The sequence below is a fragment of the Lissotriton helveticus genome, chromosome 5_1 (assembly GCF_964261635.1).
Source record: "Lissotriton helveticus chromosome 5_1, aLisHel1.1, whole genome shotgun sequence".
Taxonomy (NCBI): domain Eukaryota; kingdom Metazoa; phylum Chordata; class Amphibia; order Caudata; family Salamandridae; genus Lissotriton; species Lissotriton helveticus.
In genome coordinates this window covers 792,929,285-792,946,944 of record NC_136065.1, presented here as the reverse complement: position 1 = coordinate 792,946,944, position 17,660 = coordinate 792,929,285, and the positions used below count along the sequence as shown (strand labels likewise).

General features: G+C 47.0%; 1 pseudogene; it reads right to left on the bottom strand.

The window, feature by feature from the left end:
- Positions 1-15,930: 15,930 nt before the first annotated feature.
- Positions 15,931-17,409, bottom strand: LOC144753376 (endogenous retrovirus group PABLB member 1 Env polyprotein-like; annotated as a pseudogene).
- Between the last annotated feature and the right edge of the window lie 251 nt (positions 17,410-17,660).

Here is a 17,660-nt window from a genome sequence, read left to right as displayed (position 1 = left end):
CTGCCTGTTCCCGGAGGCTTCTCTAACTGGTGTGAGCAGCTCCGCAGTCGGCGGCTTCCAACGCGCTCCCAGTGAGACAGCCCAGGCGGAGGACACTAGTGTGCTCACAGCGTCAGGAGCCTACCGGGGGACTGCGAGGACCAGCATTCCCCACTTTCCACAGCTGGTGCCTCTTCCCCCGGCGGCCGCGCCCTCTGACACACGCCCTTAATACCTTTCGCGACACCCGCTCCGCGGGTGCCGCTCATTCACGGACTCTGTCACTGCCGAGGATTGTTCTGAGACCTGCGTTTCCTGCCTGTTCCCGGAGGCTTCTCTAACTGGTGTGAGCAGCTCCGCAGTCGGCGGCTTCCAACGCGCTCCCAGTGAGACAGCCCAGGCGGAGGACACTACTGTGCTCACAGCGTCAGGAGCCTACCGGGGGACTGCGAGGACCAGCATTCGCCACTTTCCACAGCTGGTGCCTCTTCCCCCGGCGGCCGCGCCCTCTGACACACGTATTTTACTGACGTAAGCACCCCCGCGACGCAGGACGCGCGCGGGGCGGGGCTCGGGGCGAAGACCGGGCAAAGAGCGGGCCGTTTGAGGCCGTTCGAGGACGGAAAGGACTGGTCTGGGCCATACTCTTTGACCCTATTTGTGTTCCCTAGTGCCCCGGACGCCCAACCTCTTGTTGTTTAAGAACCATGTCAACCCGTGAGTATAGAAGTAGGGCAGCCAAGGGCAAATTGAAAGATGGGACACTAGATGACTTTATTACTAAGACTAACATAGCCATTGATAGGGAGATTAATAAAATGCAGCACAGAGTCTCTATCGAATTAGATGCAGCAAAAAGGCTAGCCCAGGAGTTGGCCGCGCACAAAAAATCCTCCCTAGGGCACTTTGCCTTTGCTAAAACACCTGATCGAGCAAATGGTCCTGTCCCCACCCTGATCACGATACATGCAGACATCCTCCAGCCACTGGTAGCCATGCCATCTACACCCAAGGGGGGCTTTTACCTCCATCCACCGACATTCTAAGACTCTCATCGGGTGGGGCAGTTGGGCCGGACATTGTGGGTGATGGGGCCCCTTTAGAAACGTTATCAACTCCCAAACCTCTGGAATTGGGTGGGGGGAAGTTCCATACCCCACAAAAAGGGCTAAACCACAATAGAAAGCGCAATAATATTTCGGCATACTCAAGAAAAAAAGCCAAGGTAGCAGAGGCCCAGTTACCCACTCAGGCACTACTTAATGTACCGCCAGAATCCTCTCCAGTGAGTAGTATATACTCCCCTGAACTAAGACCAGAACCTAGTACCGCACAACCGGTGGACAACGATAATCTTGTAATAGAAAGCGATAACGGTGAGGCCCCACTTTGTACTATAAAAGGGAAGGACGTAGAATTTCTGTCAATTGTGTGGGAAACACTTAAAAAACTCTTAACCCCCTTTGAAGTAAGACTCTCCCGCATTGAAACTCAGTTGCTCGAGACTGAAAAAAGCATCTTGAATCTAGCGACCATTAGCATCCATGATAATAAACCTATTTGTCCATCGGATACTATTAATACTACACTACTACCTGTTGCTAAAACACTAGCTGTTGCTATTTCACCTGATGCCCCAAAGGTTAAACCCATTCCGAAACCTCGGCATAGGGATACTATAGATACTTCCGCTAAAATGGCAGTGGTGGCCACAAACCAACCGGCGGTTCAGTCTGCACCACTTCCGCCAGCTACGGTAGGTCATCTTGTACCACCCCTGACAGATACGGCTAACCCGAAGGTTAGAGACTACAACTCCAAACAACCCATTACCCAGAGAGTAAATGCCAACAAAAATCGCCATAGGGGTTTTGTTGATCTTCCCCCTGATGTTAGACCCTATGTGGTTGTGCTGACAGGGGTCCTGGAACTGCAATACCAACAGCAGGAAGACTTTGGATCATTAAAGAACAAAGTAATCCATTGGCTTAATGTCAACAGGCCAATACCGAACCACCTGAGGAGTAAAATCCTCATGGTGCGCCGGGTCCCCTGGATAGGCACTTCGCACAAGTCCATTACTGGCGATTGTGTAATAGTTTCATTTGAAAATCATAACACTGCGCAATCCGTATACTCTTGGAATCACACAAGCGTAAATTCACCCATAGCATCTAGACCCCTTACCTACTTTTATCCACCACGACCACATCTGAACATAGGAGGGAACTGGAGCTGGATTCCGGAGAGAAAAGGCGGGCGGGGCGGGCCACCCAATTATTGGACAGACACACACGGTGGGTGGACCGGGGTACCGACTTATAATAGATTCGGGTGCCTCGAGGAAGTGGATTGACTCCCACACAGGTCTACTGACATCCCATCAGTAGCAGACTTATCCTGTCGATCTGTCTATCCCCTGGGCCGATCTGCATCCCCACTTTACAATCCCAATTGGATTGATCTGCTTCTCCCTCATTACAACTTCAGCTGGGGATTTATAATTTAACCGCAGGGGAAATCAGTTACATAGAAAGGGCATCTGTCGAACTCCCTGCGGGCATCATAACACCTAAGTCAACTAAAGATAAAAAGAATGATATAGATAAGCCCAAAGTAGACCCAAGTAACGAGGACAATCCCCCCCTTGAGACAATGCCAAAAACAAGGTTAGCGGCAACGGACGGTCTGTCTTTCACCCAGCAAGGCCAGTCCTGGCCACGCAAGTGTTCTCTGGCACTTATTGCCACTGATACGCCGGCGGCTCCTGGAGTAGTATCTATACTCTCCTGGAATGTCGCCGGGTTGGCCAATAAATTAGACTCCCCTGAGTAGGTAGAACTAATTGAAGGGCATGACATATGTCTACTTCAAGAAACATGGGCCAGGGAAAAACATTCCCTTACAGGATATGCTTCCTTTGAGATTCAGGCAAAATGGGGTGGAAAGGGACGACCATCAGGGGGCCTTTTGATCTGGGTGGTATCCCATCTTGGTTGCAGGGCTACAAAACTGGAAACGAACTCAGCCGATTTCCAGTGTGTTTCCTTGGAGTGGCCAGGCGGTGTTACTGTAACACTGATTAATGTATACTCAAGATCGGTAGGGATAGCAGATACCTCGGGAACAATCGAGGACTTAGCGCTGTTCCTTGATTCTACCATTCTTTGCTCCACACTAATAGTTGGTGGAGACTTTAACACTCAGTATGAGCCCCTCCCGGTCCATCTGACAGACTTAACAAGCGAAGAGGATGAACTTTGGGATATTCCCACTCTGGTGGGCCCCCTATAAATCCCTGGACGCCACTTACTACTCAAATAACATCTTTTACGCTTTGTCACTCGCTGAGGGCTTGTAATGGGCGGATCAAAGGGGACATCCCACCAAAACACACCTTCAATAGACCCGGACATGAGTCACGTATTGACTTTATCCTGGTTTCTGTGAGGGATTGGGCTAAAGTCAAGGACTTTGGAATAGTAGCCAGGTCTGACAGCGACCATAACTTACTGTCACTGAGATTTGCGATCCAGGGGTCTCACACGAGTCTGCTAGAAGAAAATTTAGCAAACCCAGCTGACCTAGTTCTAACTAGCAATAGACGCAGAATCAAATGGTCAAAGTTGCTGGAGAATCCATCCAACATCCAAAGGCTGTACGCGACAGTCGTCCCTGCACTGGAAAAGGTTGAGGCCCTTAGTCATCAGCTAGTCAACGACATCGAGCTCTCTTCTACAAAGCTCAATGAGCTAGGGGCCACTCACTCCGAGCTATGTACTAACCTGGCAGAAGTGCTGAACCCGGTAGCTAGGTCAAAGAAGTTTAAGAAGAAAAGAGCCTCCTGGTTCAATGCTTCATGCAGGAGGGCAAAGGCCGACCTACTAGAGTCCCTTAAACTACGTGAAACTCAGAGCAAGATCAGGGAAAAGCGGCTAGTTTATAAGATCATCCTCCGTAGCGCCAAAATAGAATGGGATGAGGAAAACTGGTCTGAAATGACAGCTGCCCTTACATTGCGAGATGCCAGAAAATTCTGGCAAATCGTTAAGCATGGCTCGGCTGAACCATTAGCGGCAGTAGAAGCAAATATAGCAGCCACCGTCTGGGAGGATCATTTTAAAATCCTGTACAAACCACACAATCAGTACCAATTGGAGACCTCACCAGAAGTTATAATGTACCAACCCAATGGAAATGTAGTTCCAATGAACGGATTCACTTTGGCAGAAGTTAGTATGGCAATCAAGGCTCTGGCTGCTGGAAAGGCGCCAGGTCTAGATAGGCTGCCAGGGGACTTATACAAATATGAAGTCACAATTTGGGCCCCGTACCTCAGGGCGCTGTTCAATGCGATTTTGAATGGCATGACGATCCCCTCAACCTGGCTGGGGGCAGAGATAGTCCCAATTTTTAAGAAAGGTTCACCTCTGCTCCCAGCCAACTATAGGCCGATAAGCTTAATAGACGTTTCCCAAAAGCTCTTCGCCAGGCTGTTGTTGGACCGCCTGTTGGAATGGACGAGGGAATATAATATCCTGAGTCCCTTCCAAGCAGGCTTCAGGGAGAAGGTCTCAACCATAGACCAGGTCTTTCGGCTTGTCCTCATTTTTTGGAAAACGGTGCAGTTGGAGGGTGGCAGCCTCTACACTGTATTCGTGGACCTGAGGGCGGCCTTCGACCTGGTTCCCCGCAAAAAGCTCTGGGATGTGTTGGCCAAACTGGGGGTACCTGAGGGTCTGCTGGAGATGATTGTTCGTCTCCATACTGCCAATTTTGCGCAGGTGAGGTGTGGCAAAGAGGGAGCCCTGTCAAATAGGTTCCCCGTTGGCAGGGGGGTGAGACAGGGTTGTGTGCTTGCACCAACCCTGTTTTGCCTCTACGTCAACGGGGTTATCTCCCACCTAAGCGGGGTTCCTAACTCTGACGCTCCTAAGCTGGCGGGCGTCAGGGTGCCGGCGATCATGTTCGCCGACGACACCCTGTTGCTTTCTAAGTCCACAACGGGCATTCAGCGCGTTCTTGATGGCTTCACTGACTTTTGTGGGGTATATGGTCTAGAAATTAACACATTAAAGACCAAATTTATGGTGTTCAACCCCCCCTCTAAATTTAGCTTCAGCCCTAACATCGGACAGAGCAGGCTCGAAAGGGTGAAAACTTTCGAGCACCTTGGAGTCATGCTAAATGACAGACTGACCTGGAGTACGCACCAGGAGAAAGCATTCCTCAAATTGATTCAATACTCGGGGGGTACCTTGAATCTCCTGGGCAATAACAAATCATCTATTCGGCCCGCTGGTCCTCCAATACAGATTTATAAGGCACAGGCAAGGGGGGCAGCCATGTACCGGTGTGAGCTCTGGGGGCATGCAGTAACATCAGATCTGGTAAAGGAGGAGAATAGATTCATTCGGAGGGTTGTAGGACTCCCCGCCAGTACGCCTCTTGTCCCTTTAAGGTTAGACTTAGGGATGCGACCATTAGATGAAGAACTGGCTTTTCGCCCCCTGGCTTTCTGGCGCAAGCTGTGGGTAACTCCCGAATTGGCTAGCTACAGACAGGGACTACAGGAGGTGCTTGCTATGCCCAATGCTGGGAAAATCAAATGGCTGAAATTTATCAAATCAGAGTTGGAGGGTCTGGGACTTTCAAAGATGTGGTATGATCCTCTAACCTATTGCCCACTTTTTTCCAAAAAGAAATTAGCAAAGATATACTATGACAGTAAACTAATGGAACTCCTACAGCACCAAAAACCCGGCTCACTAACTGAGTCTTTTTTATGCATCAAGGTTACGTATAGTTTTGCACCAGTTCTAGATAAACTGTATCCTCCCTTGCTTAGGAAATTATATTTGCAATGGAGGCATGGGTCCCTCCCACTTCGAGCATTCACAAGCAAGTGGAGTGAACAATCAGCCAGCATGTGTCCAGCTTGTAGAATGTCCGATGAGTCTGAACTCCACATACTCTTTTTTTGCCCTGCTTACCGAGGGATTCGTAAGAAATGGATAGTTCCCCTATGCAGAAACTTGGGATTTGGAGAGTGTCTGGCTGCCTTTAGAGTCCTAAAAACAACTCTGTCGGACCATATTGTTTTTGCAGTGGCCAAATATTTGGGTGCTATTTGGTTTCCGAGAAGAAAATACCTTAAGGCTGGTAACTGATTTTAACGCACCAAGGTTATGTTTTTGTACTTTGAAATATTGCTTTTTAATGATAATGGATGATTTTATAAAGCATAAATCTTATCTTTTAATAATATTATGGATGTTACAAATGTCTTTTATGGTGAAAAATGTTACCGAAATAAAGATTTATGAAATGAAATGGTACTGCCAAATTTCTGCCTGGATAAACAGACCTGTATCACTGCTGAAGCTTCAGCTGTCAAATCACTGATCAGCCACTGCTTGCTGAAAGAGATTGGACTGCCAGAAATCTTTTAAGTCAGAATGTAGAAGGATTCACCGAATCAGGTAGAGCCCTTACTGGGCACGGACAACAGACGTCACCTACCTGAAGCTTTCCTGCCTTTGACGTTGACCTTCCCAGGACCCCGCTTTTCAGCAATTGGGACCCTGCACCCTAAAAATCTGCTGTCCTATAGCCCCACTTTGGATTCGGCTTGCAATAACGATGATTTGTCGGTGACCTCTTTTTCTCTGTAAAAGTTTCTAAGTCAAAAAGTAAACTTTCCACCAGGTCTAACCTGGTCTCAGTGTCCAACCTGCACTCCACTGCAGTCAGCTCTAACTTTCACTTGGTATAGCAGGACCAGATAACTCAGGTTAGCGCTTTATGCTTTTTGTCGCTATTTTTAATTCTTATCTTGGGTTCTACTTAATGAATTATGATTTTGGTGTCATTTTTTTCCTAAAATGTACTCTATTATGCTAAATTAGTTTGGGATTTTCCTTGTGTTAAATTTTCACTTTATTACTGCTTGAGTGCTGTATAAATACTTTACATATTGGCTCTATTTCAAGGCTGACTGCTTTGTGCCAAGCTACAAGAAGGTTAAGCACAGGTATATTTAGTGACTTAAGTGGTTCACCCTGACAGCAATTGTGATTATTATTTGGAGTGGATTCTCACTCTCCTTCTTGTAATGTTCTAATTTCCTACAAGCAGGTAGCCAATGCAATGATTTGAGAAAAGCTGGGCTGAACAAAGTATTACAAAAATGAAATGGGTCTCTGCATTCTGAACTGTCTGGATCTGTTTAACCAAACAAACAGACAATACTTAAATAGAGATTAATGGCATAATCTAGCCTTGCAGTGACTAGAGTGTGCACTACTGTTTTGCAGGTCTCTCGCAGAAGTAGATAAAGATTCTTCAGCCCACATAACAAGGCAATAGAGGTTAAACAAAACACGAGGATGTGGGGCACAGAATGAGCTAGTTATCACATTTTACTCACAAGTTTCTGGCTACAGAAACTGGCTGCATATGGAGAAGGGGAAGGGGAATGTGGGGGAAAGGCAGCCTCCCATTGGTAGACTTGAAATCATGTTTTACACCACCACTGTAGTGGAAGGCACAATAGGTGCTACAGTCCACTAGTGACATTTTACTACACGTCCTGGGTATATTTTGACCGGAGGGACATTTTGCACCCTATTCTAGGGACTTCTAGGTAAGTTAAATCTACTAATTAAGAATGAACCAAATAAAGGGGCAGTACTGGCTTTCTATTTCTGTTTAGGAGGGTTAAAGTGCATAGATGTCTAACACCAGCAAACATATAGGGTCCAGCAAAAGGAAAAAAAAAAAGAGGTGGCTATAGAGGAAAGGTGAATTTTATACACAAGTCCCCCGCACCCAGATAAGAGCTAGGGTACACTAATCAATCCCTTGATAGGCTTCCCTGTTTATGTGACAGACAGTGGACAATTAGCCACCTCTGCAGTAACACTTGTTTGTTCTATGCGCCTCTGAACCTGCCGGTATCTGTCACCATCTGGCCTAACCACTAACCCCATCCTCAGAGAACCCTTCTCTCCTGCAGACCTCACCTGTAATTAGACTTGCCTTACTTACAGATGCAAGCAAGACAGTACCACCATGGCCAAAACAGTGTAGTCTATTTTCCCCCAAGTCAGATGCCTGCCATCAGCTCAGGGCAAGCTCAGATCGAAAAGCAACCAACAAAGGCCACTGACAGCTGTCAGTGTCAGAAACCAAGCCCCAGGTCATACAGTGCCAGGTGGAGACTCCAATCTGGGGCCTTAGGTAGGCCTTGCTTCCAGCAGTAAGCCTGGCAAGAAGTACCCCCACTCATTCCTGAGGTCTCTGGCCTCAGGTTTCTCAGTGTGCGTGGGGGCGGTCATTCTCAAGTGCTAGTCACCTTCCTTAAACTCTTTCTTTTACAATCTCAGGGGAGAAACCCTGAAGCTGGCTTCTCAGATTAGGGTCTGAACTCTGAGACTGAACAGGTGCCTGGCAATCCAGGACTTCTTGAAGGAACACACCGTCCCTCTCAAGGGAACACTGTAGGGGTCTGCCTGGCACAGTCCTCCTGTCTGGCATCACAGGCAGCAGCACCTTCAGGTCAGAAGTGGCCTCACCATGGCCAGTCTTGTAGTACTCTCCTTTTTGAGCAAGTAACCTCTGAACCACTTTTGCTCCCATAATGGATGGCACCCACAGCCTTACTCTTCATCTGGGTCACCGTACTCCTAAAATCTGTGTTTTTGGGGTGCCCTGAGCAACTATCCATCCAAGCTCTTTTCTCACCAGTGAGAGCTCATTGCTAAGGATTCAGGAAAGGGGCAACTCAGTACAGACACTGACCCTGTGGTAAGTACCACATGCCCATCCAAAGTATACCTTGGCGATAGGGTGGAAAGAATGATGCCCTGGGTCTGGGTCACCCTACCGACCTGCCCTGGCAGATACAGCTCTGGGAGAAATACGTCTTGTGCCCACATTGCTACTGGTTGGCAGTTATCCCCATAGTAGTGACAGGGTCCCTATTTACTGTGATCTCTTGAAGTGACGGCTGCCACCAGCTTACCTTCAGCAGCCACCTCCAACTAAAGGACACTAGTGCCTGCTCTACCCTCTCCTCTAGGGATAGCCTCCCTCCAGGGCTGCATAACCCACTCCTATGGACATCCCACATGTGGGTGGCTTAATGGGACATCAAATCCCCTTTCTTATGCCCTAAGTGGATACAGGCATAGCACAGGGATGGGTAAAAGGACACCTTGGGCTTCTGTACATTAAAACTGCCCCCTAATGCTCTGCAAAATGGGAATCCTTTCAATCCATAATCTTTGGGGTACTTGTGAGGCCATCTGTTTCATCCTGGTCTTGCCTTTACCTGTAGGTGAGGGAAACCAATGGCACTCTTCTGTGGTCACTTCCAGGTACCAATTTGGACACTCAAGTGCTGATCCAGAAGCTAGCTTCTTTCCCAAGCTCTCTGACATTGGCGACCTTGGTGTCTTTTAGGTGCTGGCTCAACTCTGAAACAATTACTCAAAATATGATCCCTCATCAAATGAGAACTTAATCACTATAATCATTTAATGTTCTGCCTTTCATCCAACCATCCACTGCCTTACTGGAAGGAGCCACAAAAATCAACACATGACTGATGTGTCTGGATCTTGCTATCCCTGAACTTCAGGCAACGCTTCTCTGAATATAACCCCACTTTGTAATAAGGGCTTTGCTCATTGTTGGATCCTTCTGCATGGTTACCCCCACTTTTTGCCTGGTGCTAAACTGTTATTGACTAATCTGACTGGGATCCTGCTAAGCAGGAATCCAGTCTATCTGCTTTCTCCCTAAATTGTTATGTTCAGTACTTAAGTACATCCCAGATTGGATACTGGAGTACCCTTATAAGTCCCTAGTATATAGTACTAAGGTATCCAGGGCATAGGTAGCCCAGAGGTACCCCATGGGCTGAACCATGCATTATGCCACCCATGGGAGACCATTCAAAATGGAACTACAGGCCTGCTATTGCAGCCTGTGTAAGCTGGCGCTTGCACCACTTACTAAAGATATAGGTTTCCCAATCTACGGTCACTGCACTTAAAATCTATAAGTCACCCCTATAGCAGGCCTTTGCAATCCTTAAGGCAGGGTGCTTGGTTTCAAGTGAGAGAATGCCCCTGCATGAGCAGGACACCCCTACAGCCTACGGAGTCCATTCTCCTTGGTTGTCAGTGAAGCAGCCATATGCCATATAGAGGGACACCGGGTAATTACTCGATGACCATCTTGAAACTGGCTGCAACAAATCCTATCATGTTTGGTATCAAACATGTTGGAATCATACCCCTGCACCACACATGGTGTGTGAGGTATGATTCCAATGGTTGCTGCCGAACAGAGACACGATTCTGCCCTCCCTCTGCTGAGCAAAGCTCGATCAGGGGAAGACAGAACAATAGGCATCCTGTCACCGAGAGGAGTGACCCCCTCCCAGACAAGATTTAGTGTAGTGGGGCAGGGTGGGTGTGCTTGCCAGCACCACTCAGTCTGCATGTGGGGCACATTTTGTGTCCCCATGATGTCATGAACCTCAAAGCCTTCACCCATGCTAAACCTTCTTAGAAGGTTACTCATCCATGAAAAACCATTCAGATGCCCAATTGGTTAATCCATTATTTCCCCTTGTGTCCTTATTGGTTAGGCTAAATGGTTTAATATTTAATTTCTTTATAATGCTGATTTGGTCGATATCTAATATATCGGTTTATTGTAACTCTGAAGACCCTGATGTAGGAAAGAGCTTATTGTAAGAGAACTGCTCATGATTATGTGAAGTATACTTTACTGCTTGCAACATGCAGTTTATCATGTGCTCTTTGGCTCGTATTTGAGCTGGGACTGAAAACAAGGAAATGCACATGAGTCTTGTCTCATGATAGTCCAGTTCAAACAAGTTCTGGGAGCCGTTGGCTCCTGATCTGGTGCAAAACTGGACAAAGGACATGGGAGTAACCTTCCCCCATCCCTCCCCTCCCCTGGGAGGATCCCCTGAATCATCCCAACCCTAACCTTAGGGTACTTAAGGGCTTACCTGTGGGTGGGTCCCTAGATTCATCGTGGGATAAGATTCAGATCAGACATCACTTCGTCTACCGTCTGGGCACTCTGGACTTTGCTGAATTTCGTTTGGGCTTGACTTCGTCTCTCTTCCAGTCTGCTGCACCATACAGGAACCTTCCAAGGACTGTGGGCATCAGAGACATCTGAAGGAATCTCCCTTAGAGTGAATGAGTCACTTCCCTGTATTCGCAGGCACTGCAACTAAGTCAACCGGTCTGCTGATCCTGAGTTCCTTCGGACTCGTGAAGGTTCTGCAACACAGGTGGTGGTTTCCACAGCTCTCGAGACCTGCCCCCTCACCAAGTTTGAGACCAGTATCCCTCGTGGGGGCTGCAATAACTGCACCCCTGTGCACCGCATCACTTTGCAGTTGCAAAGGCTTGTTCCTTTCAAGAAGATTTTCAGGCTCCAAGTAGCCCCAACCTCGAGCATTTTCTGAGACCAGAATCTTCAGCCACATCACATTGTGTGCATTTTGGCATGCATCTTTTGGTGAGCTGCTTAAGATCCTCTTGTGACTTCAGTGCCTCGGGCCTGTGGGTCCATTTGTGGTCACCTTTACTTCTGTTGGGCGTCCCTGATTGCTCACGGCCTGCCGTGACTCACCTGCCTTTGCTGAGTCCCCAGGACCTTGCTAGTCCCGACATTCACCTTCTTTGACTTCTGCGTGGGTTGCATTTGCAAAGGCTTGTTAGTGCTCCCGCCAGATAACGACCTGTCTGCAATTGACATCCGACATGGGACAGTTCATGTACAACACCTGGACTTCCTCAGCATCACCTGGTCCTTACAGATGCAGAGTCAAGGTCCTCCTCAACTCTCCTGCAACACCAGACATGGGAGGGCATTTGTCCTCCAAGTCTCCTGGTATCTCCTGAGTGACAGACTCTGTCCCCTCTGCTTGCAGGTACTTCTCGCCTAAATTCCACCTTCCGATTCCATCGGACACTTTCTCCTCTTCCAGCAGCAGCACTTTCCTGAAGTCCTCCATTGGAAACGACGGCGGTTTCCGACACCACTTCACACCTATGCACCTGGTTTCACTGGTGTAGGTAACGTGGGCACTAGGGTATCCATGGGTGGGGTGGGTCTCCAACCTTCTGTCTACCACTGGGTTTCTTCAGGGTCCACTGGGAAGGGTCCTTAATCTGTAAAAATCCAACCACGACTTACACGAAGACTTGTAAGGAGCACACAGTCATGTACTCACACTGCACACGCTTTACGTGGGGTTCCTAGTCACTCACCTCTGGTAGTTCCTTGGGTCCCCAGCATTTCTACATCCTCTCGACATTTCCTTGACTTAAGTCATCGTTCTTATACCACTTTCTTAGTATATGGTTTGGTCCCCCGCCATGGTCAATGTGTATTTCATTCTATTTACTGTGATTTATTTGCAAAGTATTGTGTGCATTGTGCATATCTCTGGGTAGGAGATATTTGTATGTGTAAGAGAGTATAATATAATAAATACATATTTTTATAAATACCTTGTGTTTATATTTTTCCCTAAATCTATACTATAAGATTGCATTCTGATAAAACAAGCTGCTTTACATTCCTTCTTGACTAAGCATGAAGGCTGCTTTCCGCAACTACTACTGGAAGAGCTTTCTAAGGTTGTCTAACACCTTTTAAATCACCATAAGGGTTTCCTGGACTGGTGCAAGGTGTCCCCTTGCACAAGTGTACATCATATACCAGGCCCGCTTCGCACAGTGGGCATCTCTGATCTGGTCAGCTACCTCCAGGGCCAATAGGTATCCCTCCCAGCTCGTGATTCCACAAAGAGGCCCCAGTCCTGTTCTAGTACATTTACCACATGTAAATGTAAATGTCGGAATTTGTAAAGCGCACAGCTACCTCCACCGGAGGTGTCCCGGCACTGTCCGTATACCGCTTAGGAACCCTTCCTGGCTTTCCTGGGAAATGTCCACTCCTGGGCACCCCCCAGGCGCAGCCAGGCATCCCAACACTTTTGGGGCCGTTGTGGAGACTAAGCAAGCTATTGCCCAGAGTTGAAGCGTGGGACCCATGATCAGAACAGGCACTGAGGCGAGAATATCCAGTCAGGGGAATTAATGAGCCAGAGACCCGCCGAGGCGGGAATCGAACCCTGGTCCCTGGCCAGAGCTCTGCATCAAGGTCTGCCTGCTCTAACCATTGAGCCACACTTCTCCACTGTAGGCCACCTCATATGCTGCAAACCACTTACCAATGTTATCTCCCACCAAATAAGTAGGCACTTGTTGCCAGATTCATCATTGTAAATTCGGCTCGCAAAGGGCCAGATTCTCAGAATCTGGCCCATTACGAGCGCTATTTTTGCATTTGGGATTCATCATCCCAAATGCAAAAATCGCAATTACCGAAATTGCTTAATTGCGAAGAATCGCATTTAAGGAATCTCAATTAGAGATTCCTTAAATGCTATTCATGAACCTTTTTTAAATTGCGATTTCGCAATATGGGGCCGCTATTTACCGCGAAGTGTAACTTCGTGGTAAATAGCGAAAAGTTAGAAAAATGCACTTTAGTGCATTTTTCTAGTTGTATGTTACACACACACATGTCCTTTGGACATGTGTGTGCGCAACACCTGTGTACATTTGCATTTCAGGGGTGCTACAGGGTGTCCTTTGGACACCCTGGCACCCTTGAAATTGCTTCCTTATTTGCGATTCGCAAATTGCTAATCGCAAATAAGGATCTTTCCTTATTTGCGATTAGCAATTAGCGAATCGCAAATAAGGAAGCAGTAGAAATCGCATTTAATTGTGCGAATTCTACGTGAATCCCGTTTTGCGAGTCTTTAATAGCGATTCCTTGATAATCGCTATTAAGGACTCGCAAATCGGGACATTGATGAATATGGCCGTTGGTCTTTAGGGATGTGAACTGTTACCTCTCATAGGCACTTCACTGTCGCTGCCACCATAATCACTGGACTCAGAGGCCGTCTTGAACTTCAGGATGAACTCTCACTGGCTTTTTTTCAGCAGCATAATTTTCTCCTCCAGTGCCTGAGTCAGCCTATTCTCCTCCAGGGCCAGGGTTGCTATCTATACTAGCCAGTTTCAGCCTCAACTCCCTCTGCCCACCTGTCTTCCAGCTCTGACACTGCTTAGTGCTCCAGACACTGCAGGTGACCGATCCCCTGTGGGCTCATCCTGCCCTGGAGTCTCTTCAATGTGAATATTGCTTTGTTCCCACTTCTTTTCTTCCTCACCCACTCGCTTCTGTGGGGTTGACTGAAGCATGTGTACTTCCTACCAGTCTGTGACAGCAATCTGGTAATTCTTCTTGGACTCTGCTCGGCTCATGTGTCCTTGCACAGGTTCTTCATGTTGTACAAGTTAACCTCCATGTTTGCAAAAATCACAGGTGCAAAAATTGAGAGGAATTCAATTAGGACAAATCATAAATGACCAAATAAAAATAAAGGGAGAATATTAGAATCCCAATGCAGATGTCTCTTTAAAAGCGATTTTTGATTGGAACTTAAATAATTGATTGGTTCTGCAAAACAAGTCCTGGAAGCAACTGCTGAACACCTATCTAAGAAATTGGATATTTGGTTAGATTTGGATTGCTATACAACCATGAACACCCCAGATCTGGTTTTGTAGTGGTCTGCTGGAATACACAACCAATTTCTGCAGCTTTTGTATAAAGAATGGGCAAAAATTTCCAAGTGAGGGTGTCAACATTTCTTTACCAGAATCTAGAATCTCACACCCGTAGTAACAGACATTCAAAGCTTGTGTTTTAGGGTAACCATCACTAAACACCCATGGCCTGAATCGAGACAAGGAACCTGGGAAATTCGACCCAGATTGCAAAGAAGGTCTGCCTGGAACCTGCTTTGAGAGAGGACTGACCAACCACGCAGGAAGGGCACTGGATTTACTCTTGCATGAGGGAGGCACTGTTTAAGAGGGCCGTGAAGGAGCTGAGGTACTGGGTTTTTCAGAACCGGTACCAAACCGGTAACCCAGTGGTGTCAGGGTACACCCTAAGACCTCGGGTACTTTCCTGATTCAGACACAGAAACTCAGAGTCTTCTAGGTGAAGTCAAAGATCGAATTTATTGGCTGCAACCAAGTAACAGGTATCCTAGAAGTACAACACGGTGTATATTCTCAGGAGACTGCTCAATCTTACAAAGCCAGTCTTCTCTTTTTATACAAAATATTATGCTTCAGGCAAACATTCTTAGGTTTACAGTTGACAATTCACATATTTTCACTACAAAGAAAAAGCAGAGTCATGATGACAAGCCCACATTTCAGTTCGTCCAGCCCACAACAAATTACCCGGCAAGGCCCAACATTTTCATCAGATATTGGTGGACCCCCAATAAAAATGGGCACCTCCTCCTCGTAAAGCAAGTCATAAAGTAGGAAACAGGGACAGGTGTGTGCAAGATTAGGCGTGGTGTGTGTGTGATGAAAGGTTTATGGCATGTTGTGCTTTGATGCTATCTCGTTCGGCCACTGGGAGAGGAACTGACCGAGCAGGTTTGGCCTTGGGCAGTGAAGTCAGCTTGCCCAGGTCAAAGAAAAGTCAAAGGAGGTGTACGTGTCCTTCAGGAACAGTGTTTGGCCTTAGTTCATTGGCCTATGTGAGGGCAACTCACAAAATGGCTGCCGTACACAAAATGGAACCCAAGGGTTCAGGACGAAAACGACAATTTCAAGGTGAAATTGTCACTTGAATATGACGAAAATGCTTGTACATGGTGTACTAGTCATTCTCGGTCTTCTGATATAAAAATCGTCATGATACGATTATGTTTATAACACGGGTCCAGAATTTTAAGTACTACAAACCCTCCTTTTGCCCTTACATAGGCAATAACCTATACTCATGCTAATCTGAGTCCAGGTCTATATTCCTAAAGTCATTGAGATGTTGCTGTAGCATCATCCTATTACTTAGCTCGTCCCTCGATACAGGCTTCTTTATACACGATGTAGCACAGAGGCCACATATAGCAGGAGCGCACTGTACGCACAGACAGAACAGGAAATGGATGGCTAAGACCATCCCAATGACCATCAGAATTTTCCATCCCCAGCCGGATACCAGTTCCCAGAACCATCCCATTAACGACCAATCTCCTTTGTCTACATGAATAGATTCGGAAATCTTATGCAGTTTGGAGATGGCCTGGTACACTGTTGGAGCGTTATCTGGAATGAAAACACAGCAACTCGATTGGATCACTCTACATACCCCACCTCGGTCTGCAAGTATGACGTCTAACGCGACCCTGTTCTGAAGGGTCATAAGACGATCCGACTGGAGCTCAGCAGTCAAGTTACTAAGGGCACCAGCAGTTTCAACCACGGTGGATTCAACCACCCTTGTCAATTGCCTTATGTTCCTGCTGTTAACCATGGGTCCCCAGAACGGCAGAAAACCCCTTACGAAGTCCCCAAATTCTTGTTCTGCAGTGTCCTCTTCACTGAAGACACCTCTAACTATTCTTGTCTTATGGTAATCTGCCGCCGCTGTGTAGGTGGGAGGCAACAGGAACGAAACAAAGCATGTGCCCAAAAAGTCAGGGGGCAACCAAGTGTAGGCTCTATCGTGGCAGATGAAATAGGTACCCTTAGCTGATAAGAACGGAGGGGAAGTCTGAGACGCAAAGACATATGTCTCAGTGCAGACACTCTTAACTAACTGAGCTCTGGGATTTTTGCCAATACCTTGCAGACACAGGTGACCCTGCTGGGGTACAATCCAAATCGGGGAAGATCTCTTAGCTTGCTGTTTCTCACTCAGAGTAGCTCCATATCCGGTCACGTTCCATCCTATGTATACTAGTGTCTCATCTCACGGGATAGTCTCATAGTAAATATCTTCCTTAATCATGTCTACTATACCCTTAACTAGAGCACTATTCTTAGGATTGTCTGTTATAGAACGTAGGGGGTAGACTTCGTGTGCGTAGATGAACATTGTTCTGTATGCCCACACAGAACCATTGTTGCTGAATGGTAGGACCAGATAAGGGATACCTTTATCAGTAGTATGGGGCATAAGACCACACACCCAACAGTTAGTCGTGTTCATTACTAGTTGGTGTTGGTGCAAAAGCTGAACGAAAGAGTTATTAATAAACCCCAATCTCCTAGCAGATTCATGTCCAGGAAGGGGTCGAAAAGAGTGTGGGGAAACAGTAGAAGGAGGAGGTATGGGTGATGTAGTGGGTGCAAATGTCACTCGAAAAGGGAACAAAACATATCCTATTAAAAATATCATTACACTGAATAACATGAAAATGCACAATATCAAAAAGCTTTTCTTGGTCATCATTTTACATATTCTGCTTTTAAAGTTCATTTCTTTGGCAGGTCTCTCCATCTCGAAAAACTCCAACCTCTCTGATATGCTGCTCGCGATGGTTGGGTGTTCTATGCTAAGGAATGCTTCCGTCATTCCAGGGCAACTCCCTTAGAACAACCAGAACTGTCGACCTAACGTCTTCAGCTGCACCCCAAAGACTTTGGGCAACCGCGACCCTACAGCGGAACCCGGATGGTGGTTCGAAAAACAAAAATAAAAAAAGTTTCTCAGATGGGAGAGCTGCACTT